The sequence below is a fragment of the Neophocaena asiaeorientalis genome, unplaced genomic scaffold, assembly GCF_003031525.2.
Source record: "Neophocaena asiaeorientalis asiaeorientalis breed wild unplaced genomic scaffold, Neophocaena_asiaeorientalis_V1.1 scaffold177, whole genome shotgun sequence".
Classification (NCBI taxonomy): Eukaryota; Metazoa; Chordata; class Mammalia; order Artiodactyla; family Phocoenidae; genus Neophocaena; species Neophocaena asiaeorientalis.
Genome location: NW_020172779.1, coordinates 3,354,537 through 3,363,979, shown reverse-complemented (window position 1 = coordinate 3,363,979; position 9,443 = coordinate 3,354,537). Strand labels below are relative to the sequence as shown.

General features: G+C 44.4%; 1 protein-coding gene across 1 annotated transcript in view; it reads left to right on the top strand.

Moving 5' to 3' along the window:
• Positions 1–9,443, top strand: part of EXT1 (exostosin glycosyltransferase 1) — a 286,578-nt gene that overhangs the window by 234,581 nt on the left and 42,554 nt on the right. The window lies entirely within an intron of this gene.

Sequence of the window (9,443 nt, the reverse complement as noted above, 5' to 3'; positions counted from 1 at the left end):
CCCCCCACCCTTCATCAGTGTGCAGAGAGGTCAGAACTTTTAACAAGATGCCAGGCCTTTGGAAATAAAGACAGAGACGGGATACAAAATGTACAAAAGGAAGACACTGTATATAAAAGACACTCTTTTCCATTCTCTAAGTCAGTTGGGCTCAGCCTAAACACAGGAGTGAACATCATACTAGGAAGGACTGGCATAATCAAGAGTCAGACGTATTGTTATGAGCTAAGCAGAGGTGGTTGTAACGAAGGGCTCATGTCTCTTCTTTGTGTCTCTGTTGTTTCTACAGCCCCTCCCGCCCCCCTGCAAACCAGTGGATACTGAGTACTTTTCATCTATTTCATACCTATGTTTTGAGTGGCTCCTGCAGGCCAGGCCCTGGGGGTAGGTGTTGGTTCAACAGAAAGTAGGACCGTGGTCCTCCCTCCTGGAGCCCAGTGGAAGGGAAACAAGAAAATGGGCAACTGGATCCAGAGGGAGTAGTAGACAGGGAATCCTGGGTGCCATGTGAGCAGCAAGAGGGCCTCTGGGTGAGACTTAGGGATCGGGGAAGGTTTCCTCCGGGGTGGAAGGGAAGAAGGGTGTGTGAGGAAGTACCCTGTCCACAGGCTGCTCCCTGGGACTGGCCTGTCCCCGAGGAGTCACCATCGAGGCTTGACACCCCACGGTGCTGGCCCCGCAGCTTCAGTCCACACTTCCTGGCCCCGCTGCACTTGGCTGGCTTGTCTTCGTGGCGCAGAGCCTGATGAAAGGTTAATGGTAAGATAATGACCTTGAGTTTCCCAGTTGCCCTCCGGTCTGTCCCAGACATTTAGCTCCCGCAGTCGGGACCTTGGTGTGCCTCTTGTGGACCCATTTATCCATCTGAGGTCACAGCTGCTGCTGGCTCCTCAATTGTCACTCCCTTCCCTTTCCCTCCCTGTACCCAGAGAGCCCCTTATTTAGCACTTTTAGAAGCGCTTTATTTCCAACCAGAGAATTTAGACCCACACGTCCTGGAATTGCGTTTATCTCAGAGCACTTTGAAATGTGGTATTGCCGAGCAGAAAAGCCGGTGCTCCAAAATCTCACCTCCTTCCGATAGCTTCCTGAGGTTCACGGCCCCTGGCACAATATATTCAAAATCTTTCATTTTCCCCTTTTGTGGGGAAGTTACTCCTTCCTTCGAGGCAGCTCTGGGAGACAACAGAGCCCTTCTTGTACAAGCCTCACGAAGTACAACTCTGCTACTCAACTTCATCATCTGTAAAATGGGGCCACTTCATGTGTGGTTGTAGAGAGAAATGGCAGGAATGAACACGGATTGTTGCCCCACCCATGGGAAACATGTAATCAGTGGGGGGATGATTATTATAATTGTTATCATCAATGGCTGTCCTATTTTTGTCACTTGCTTTTACGTATTAGCCATTGAGCTGCTATGTAATGGGCGGGAACCGGCATGGTCTTCTCTATGGTGTACCTGGTACATGTTCAGTTCATTAATACGTGCAGGGGAGGGTTACCACCTGGTCCAGGTTTACAGTTCTTAGCTGTCAGTGGATGTTTACGGTAGAGATGGGGTGGGGCAGTTTAGACTTGATATGGGATCATGATCCAGTGTGTTCAGACACAGGGTTTGATTCCAAGGATGCAGCCAACTCTTTCTTCCCTGTGAAAAGCAGGTGTAACCATATCCACCTCCTGGGGTGGCTGTGAAGCTTAAATGAGATAATGTGTGCGAAAGAGTCAGTACCTCCCCTGGGGCCTCCCGCCCCAGCCAGAGCCCATACACTCTTCCTCCCTCCCTTCCCGATGTTGAAATGGATTTTAAATGGGCATAAAAAGAAGATGGTCTTAAGTGGAAAGCCAGGAAGTGTGAAACGGTGGACAGCTTGGGATCGGCAGGGTCATTCAGAGGAGCACCACAAAGAAATCATTTCCTAATCCTTGGCCTGACCGGGTGCCCCAGAGGTTCGAGCAGCCGGCAGTGCTCAGGGCAGAGTGGCCTGTGTTAGGCATCTCGCCTTCTCCAGATAGTGAGGGCCTTCCCGCTGGGAGCTACTGAGTCCCTGAGGCTGCAGTCACTCTGGTCACCAGCGCCACACACTAGGATAATCCATCTGCATTTCCCTGACTCCGGAACATAGCGTAGCTCATTCGTGGGCACAGACACTGTATGAGCAGATGGCGTGAAGAAACTGAGGCTCAGTGAATCCCGTGAATTCACAAAGACCACTGGGGCCTGTACTTTTCTGTGTAGACAACAAATAGAGATAGAATGGTGGCCAATGGACCCATTTTCCAGCTAAAAGTTTGGCTCCCACTCATGGTTTTCTCAGTTCAAATCTGTGCCTTGGGCCAATTTCATTTTATTACATGCTATGGATTTTGGGGTTTTCTCAAAAATAATTGAACTTTTAAGCATCAAATCTGTGATAGTCCAAGAAAGGGCCTAAGGCAACATAGATATTAAATAACAGAGCACCATCTTGGACTGAACTCCTGGTGTGACAGGGGGTGGAGTTTTGAGTAGGGGAGAAAGAGTCCTTTTAAATGGTAGCCTTTTGTTGCCAATGCTTGAAAGTAGGTGAAAGGTTTAGGACTTCACCGTGTAAGAAACATAACTTTCAGACACTCCATTTGTGTGAGCTGCCGAGGAGACGGTATCATGTAGTACAGAGCAAAGGCCCTTTAGAATCAGAAAGCCTGGAGCTGGAGCCCCGGTGGCTCCACAGCTGTGACCTACGTTGGCAAGGTTATCGGGCTGTGCAAACTTCATATCTGCCTGTGAAGTTGGCTTATATCAAGTCCTCAGCGTTCCTTTGGTGACCTGTCACTCTTCTGCTTGAGCCCTTCAGGGACTCACGACCACCTGCACAGGGTCACATCTGAGGTCCAGGAGATCCTCCCAGGGGGACCCTGCCTGTACCAGCAGCCTCATCTCTCCTCCCCGTCTGGCACACCCCAGACTCTGGGCAGTGTGTCTCACCTTGGTGTTTCTGTTCCTGCTCTGCTACCTCTACCCCCAGAGACGCCTGTCACCTCCTCTCAGCTCTTTGCCGGACTGATTCTTGCTCTTCCTTTAATATTAGCTCAGAATCTCCCGTCCTCCAAGAGGCATCCCTGCTTCTCACGTTCCCCACCGAAGCCAAGCTGTGCCTGTTTTTTTCTCTTCTCTACATAACTCCCAGCCCTTGCCTCCATCCTCCCATTTCCCTCAACGAATGACAATCATTTGATAACACATCTGCCTTCTCCCTGGACCATCAGTTCCTTGAACAGTATTTGACACATGGTACTAGGCATTAGGCGTTCAACTAATGTTTGTTGAATGCATGAAAGAAAGCACAGAGGAGGTGCCAAGGAAGCTATTTTATTTCCCTTATCCCAGAGCACTTTGTGCAGCTACAACAGTCAGAAGTTGTTTTTGCGTTCTTTGTTTTTTTTTTTTTCAGGGATGTGATTCTAACCTGGGGGCAAGCAAAGAAGATTAAGTACTTATGAGGATGGAGGCTGAGAGGGAGCATATCAGCTGTAGATGTTCACTTTATAAATCAGTACGTGAGACAAACCGTAGCAGCATCAGGGGGGCACTAGAATTGTGTGGCTACAGGGAGGAGGGCCTGGCTCACGTCTTCTCTATCCTCTTTGATTAGCAGAAAGCAGGCTCACGTGGAACTGAGCCTACCAGGGAATTGTGGGAAGCACAGCTGGACCCGTGGGCACACCGCACCAGCATCATCCGTGGCTATGGAGCGTTTGATAATAAGGCAAAATCCTTTCAATTAGAAACTGCTGTTGTGATTCACAGCTTCTGTTTTCATTTTATTTTCAAGGGTCTGCTCTACACGGCTCCCTGGCTCTGTCTTGGGGAATCCGTTCCTCTTCTGTTTGTTTGTTACATTTTTGAAATGTTTGTATTCCTCTTGAACTGCTGTAGTTTATACAGAAATTTACGATCACACAGTGCCTTGCAGTTTCTGCTGTATGCACGCGATCTCATTTAATCTTCACATCTTTGAGGCCCAGAGAAGCTAGAGAATCTGCACAGGGGCACACAGAAAGTGGTAGATCCAGAAGCCAAGTTCTTCATCCCAGGTTTTCCTACGTAAACCGGCTGTATTTTCCGTTATATTCGGTCACCTCCCTTCCAATCATAGCTACCATTTATGGATTGCTTATAATGTGCCCAGGCTTAGTTAAAATGTATCATTTCATCCTCACAGTAGAAGTATTATCCCCATTTTGCCAACCAAGAAACTAAGATCTAGACAAATTAAAAACTTTCCCAAGGGCTTCCCTGGTGGCGCAGTGGTTGAGAGTCTGCCTGCCGATGCATGGGACACGGGTTCGTGCCCTGGTCCGGGAAGATCCCACATGCCGCGGGGTGGCTGGGCCCGTGAGCCATGGCCGCTGAGCCTGCGCGTCCGGAGCCTGTGCTCCGCAGCGGGAGAGGCCACAGCGGTGAGAGGCCCACGTACCGCAAAAAAAAAAAAAAAAAAAAACTTTCCCAAGAACATTCAACTTATGAATAGCCAAGGTGAAATTGGAACCCAGGTTTGGCTGGGTCTAAAGCTGCTTAACAACTGAGCTTTTAATCATTAAGCTCTTAACCACCGTGCCAGTGGTTCTCAAAATTTAGGGCGCATCTTAATTATCTGGAGGGCTTGTTAAAACAGAATCCTGGGCCCTTCCCGCAGGGTTTCTGATTCAGCAGGCCTGGGTGAGGCCGAGAATGTACATTTCTACCAGTTTCCCAGATGATGCTACTAGTTGGAAGAGTGTACTTTGAGGACCCCAGCGCTAATGCCACATCGCCCTCCACCCATATGCTGGTTGCACTGAATTGCTCCCAGCCCAAAAAAAAAAAAAAAAAGTTTCATATGAAGGGGAAGGGCTTCAATTATGCATTATTGTATGGCCCATTTTAAATGGGGTGTATCCCATACATTATTCACTGCAACTTTAAGGTTGTTGTAGTGGATTATTTCGGCCGTAGAACGGGTTTGGTTTCTAGGTTAAATACAGGGTCATGTTATTTTTATTGCATTTTTCATTGAAGTAGTTTATGGAAACTGTTCTGTCTTCTGTGTCATCACCTATACAGCAGGGGACTTAATGGCCATCTGAAAAGGGTACCAAAACTGTTATTAATAAAGCTGAAAGTTCTCTGAGATTAGTTGCCTCCCTCATCTACTTACCTTCTTGCTTAGGATCTCATATGTTCGTTATTTCTTGTTTTTAAGAAGTTTATGATTTTGATGTGATCTATATTTCTAAGCTTAAGTCATAGGGAAGAATTGGTCTCTAAAAAGACTGTCCCCCTCACTTGACCTGTCGTCTCCACATCTTGTTCCCCAGTCCCTATCCACTGGTTACCACCAACCTGTTCTCCATCTCTGTAATTATGTCATTTCATGAACACTATATAAATGGACTAATTCAGAATATGTCCTTTTGGGATTGGCTTTTTCACTTAGGATAATTTTCTTGAGGTGGTTGTGTGTATCAATAGTTCATTTCCTTTTATTGCTAAGAAGTATTCTAAGCTGTACATGTACCACAGTTGGTTGAATGATTCACCCACTGAAGGATATTTGGATGGTTTCCAGTTTGGGGCTATTAAGGATAAAGCTGCTGTGAACATTCGTGGACAAGTTTCTGCGTGAAAACAAGTTTTCATTTCTCTGGGATAAATGCCCAAGAGTGCAATTGCTGGGTGCTAAGCCCATTTTTAGTTCTAAAAGAAATTGCCAAACCATTTTCCAACGTGGCCGCCCCAGTTTACCATCCCACCAGCAGTACACGAGTGTTCCAGTGTCTCTGCAGCCACATCAGCACCTGTTGTCATGTGTCCTCTTGATTATAGCCGTCCTACTTGCTGTAAAGTGATATTTCGTTGTTTCGATTTGCATTTCCCTAAAGACTAATGGTTAAGTATCTTTTCATGTGCTTATTGGCACTTCGTATATTTTCTTCGGAACAATGTCTATTCACATCCTTTGCCTGTTTTTATAAATTTATTTATTTATTTATTTTGACTGCGTTGGGTCTTTGCTGCCGTGTGCGGGCTTTTCTCTAGTTGCGGTGAGCGGGGGCTACTCTTAGTTGTGGTGCACGGGCTTCTCATTGTGGTGGCTTCTCTTGTTGTGGAGCATGGGCTCTAGGCATGTGGGCTCAGTAGTTGTGGCTCACAGGCTCTAGAGCTCAGGTTCAGTAGTTGTGGCGCACGGGCTTAGTTGTTCCGTGGCATGTGGGATCTTCCTGGACCAGGGCTCGAACCCGTGTTCCCTGCATTGGCAGGTGGATTCTTAACCACTGTGCCACCAGGGAAGCTCCCGTTTGCCTGTTTTTAAATTGGATTATTTGTCTTTTGATTGTTGGGTTGTAAGAGTTCTTTACCTTTTCTGGATAAAAGCCCCTCGTCAGATTTATGATTTGCAAATATTTTCTCTCTTCTATAGGTTGTATTTTCACTTTCTCGATGGGAGCTGGGGGTAGAGGGAGACCGGTCTTCTCAGCTGTACTCGCCTACGTTAGAACTTCTATTAGGCAGAGCTGATGGGGGTTGGTGATGGAGCAGATCTCGGCTCAGATGCTCCAGACGTTCTCAGTTCTTGCTGAGATTTGGTAGATTTTCTTGAACAAATGTTTTTCCATTTGTCATCATGACCTTAGGACAATTTCCAGAAACTTTCAATGATGCTCTTATAATTTGTACCAGTTAAATTGTTGTTTTGCTGGGAAGAGTGTCCTCAGAATTCGTTAGTGTGTCATTCTGGAAGGCCAGGCTTCCACAGTGTACTTAATACAAATGCCCTCAGGTAATGTTACACCTGAAGTCCTCATCAGTCTTTTCTAGTTATCCGATGAGTCTTTGGTAGATTTAGCAGCTGAAGAAGCATCTTCTCTACACAACATCTGCAAGACTAGAACAGTGCCTGGAACACAGTATTTCTTAAAAGAATGATTGAATAAATGAACAAGTTTAAGCACCTAGAAGGAGGTAGACGTGGGGCATGGGAGAACATCAGAGAGCTGAGTGGGAGGGTACCAAATACATACGTGGCTCAATTAGAGAGATTGTCCTCTTTGCAGGCATCATTACTTCTTCAATTGTAGTACACAGTAATTCATAGGTTCACTGTCACTAAAGCCCAAGAATGAGGCTGGTTCATGGGTTGAGCATGATTAGAAATCCAAAAATCATTGTTTCAGGTTATGAGTGATTATGTTTCTGTATGTCTTTGTGTGTCAATATAAATACACACATTACACATTGTGTACACGAGCAGATTTCTGTAGACACATATACACGCATACATACAGTGGTTATGGAAACTTTTGGAGCAGTGGGATACTCTCAAAGGGACATTCTTCTTTCTTACCTAAACATGATAACATAAAGAATAATGGAATGTTCAAAACCATCTTTAGGCATCTTGCCCAACTGACTCATTTTGCAGATGAGGAAACTGAGGCCCAGAGAGCCCATCGGTTTGTTCTTAATCTCACAGCTTACCTAGTGGGTTCCTGATTCCAGCAAGAATGATTGTCCCTCATCTTCTGTTACCTATTACGTGAATGAACACAAGTTTCAATCATGAAGCTTTATTCACTACATCAGCAAATCTTCCTATACAACCACTTAAAAATCAATAGCTTGAATAGCTGTCATTTGAATTTTTCCTACAAGTTTTCTGCCTTTCCTCTCGCCCACTCCTTCCCTAAAGTAAATTTTGCAACTGGCAACTTTGAAACTTGCTACAATCCAGCACATTAATAGGGTTTTACATTTTAGCAGCCTAATGATAAGGAGGTAGGGCCTTCTGTTCTAGCCCCTCAGGGGTTTCGATTCTGGGCATTTATTAAACTTTGCTGTAGCCTCAAGTATATTTGACCTTTTTATATTAAAAAAAGTTTCAGTTTGAACTTTATACATATATATTGTGTGTATGTACATATTTCACTCTTCTCCACTGATGAGGTAGATATTCAGACATTATCAACAGTTGAACTTGAAGATACTTGTCAATTATTTCCCTATGTTTGGTAAGGAAGAGAAGCCATTACTATCATAATTTATTATTATTTTCATATAGCTAGGTTTGAGCCCTCTTAAAAATCTTTTCTACTTTGAGGTCTATTTTGCAGTTTAATTAATGTAGCAAGGATTTTCTTTTTTTTCTTTTTCTTTTTTTTTTTTAAATTTTACTCTCAATGGAGATAATCCATTCACGGTGACCTTTCCTTGTGCAAATTAATTGTACACGCTTGTTTAAGTAAACGGTCCTTTGCATGACGTCTCTTCTTAATGATGGGTTTATAATCGAAAATTGGCTTATTCCCATATGCCTAGTTTGTGTGAGAATATAAAAATAGATGTGGACTTGAAAAATATAAATGTATATATATCAGTATCCCCAAAAGAGGAGGGAAGAATCCAATGCCTTCAGGCTATGATTAAATTAGACTATTAGAGTCAGAAAGTGCTGGTGACATATGCTACTGTCAAAGTCACCTGTCTGCCGAGCCTGGGAGGCTCTTGAAAAAGGAGAGTGTTTTCATCCTGGCTCTGAGAAACTGGGCCTTCACAGGACCTGAGCCATCTCCAGTTTCCCAAGTTTTCTTAAGCTCCAAATGAAATTTCAACTGTGTGTTTAGGAATGTATTTGTGGAAATCATTTTTATTTTTATTTATTTATTTATTTTTAAAAGATTTCTAGTTTAATTAATTAATTAATTTGGCCATGCTCTGCGGCCTGCGAGATCTTAGTTCCCTGACCAGGGATTGAACTCGTGTACCCTACGTTGGGAGTGCAGAGTCTTAAGCACTGGACTGCCAGGGAAGTCCCTGGAAATCATTTTTAAAGTGCTAGCCCTGAATAAAATGAGATGCTTGTTACCTTTCCTGCACTTCACCGGTATAAAGAGACAGGTGACATTCATATTACATTTTGCATTTTTTCAAGTGTAGAAACAGTGTGATACAACTAAATGGTGTTTGAGGAAGAAATCATCTCTTCTGCTGCCCAGGTTCCCACAGGCCCCACCGTTTTTTTTTGTTTTTTTTCCTGTTATTCCTCTTTCCCCATTTCTTGGGCTGGCTCCTTCTCTCTCACCTCCATGCCAACCATTCTTATACAGGAGTGTTTGTCTGGGGTAACAAAATGTTCTTGGTTAAAAGTAGAAACTCCAGCTTGAAGGAGAAACTAAATGTTTTGTGCTTAGAATGGAGGTTTCCTGAGTAGGTTTTAGTAGCATGGGTTTGTGGGGTAGGAAACAAGAACAGCCTTCATTTTATTGAATGACATGGCATTAAAAAAGAACAACTAGCGGTGAGTACTTTTTAAGCTTATGGGGGCAACCTATTTTCATCCAAGACAAAAATCTGATTTGGGAAGCAAAGGCTGGGCAAGCCAAAATTTTGCTGGGACCATCAGACTTGTCTTTTATGTGCT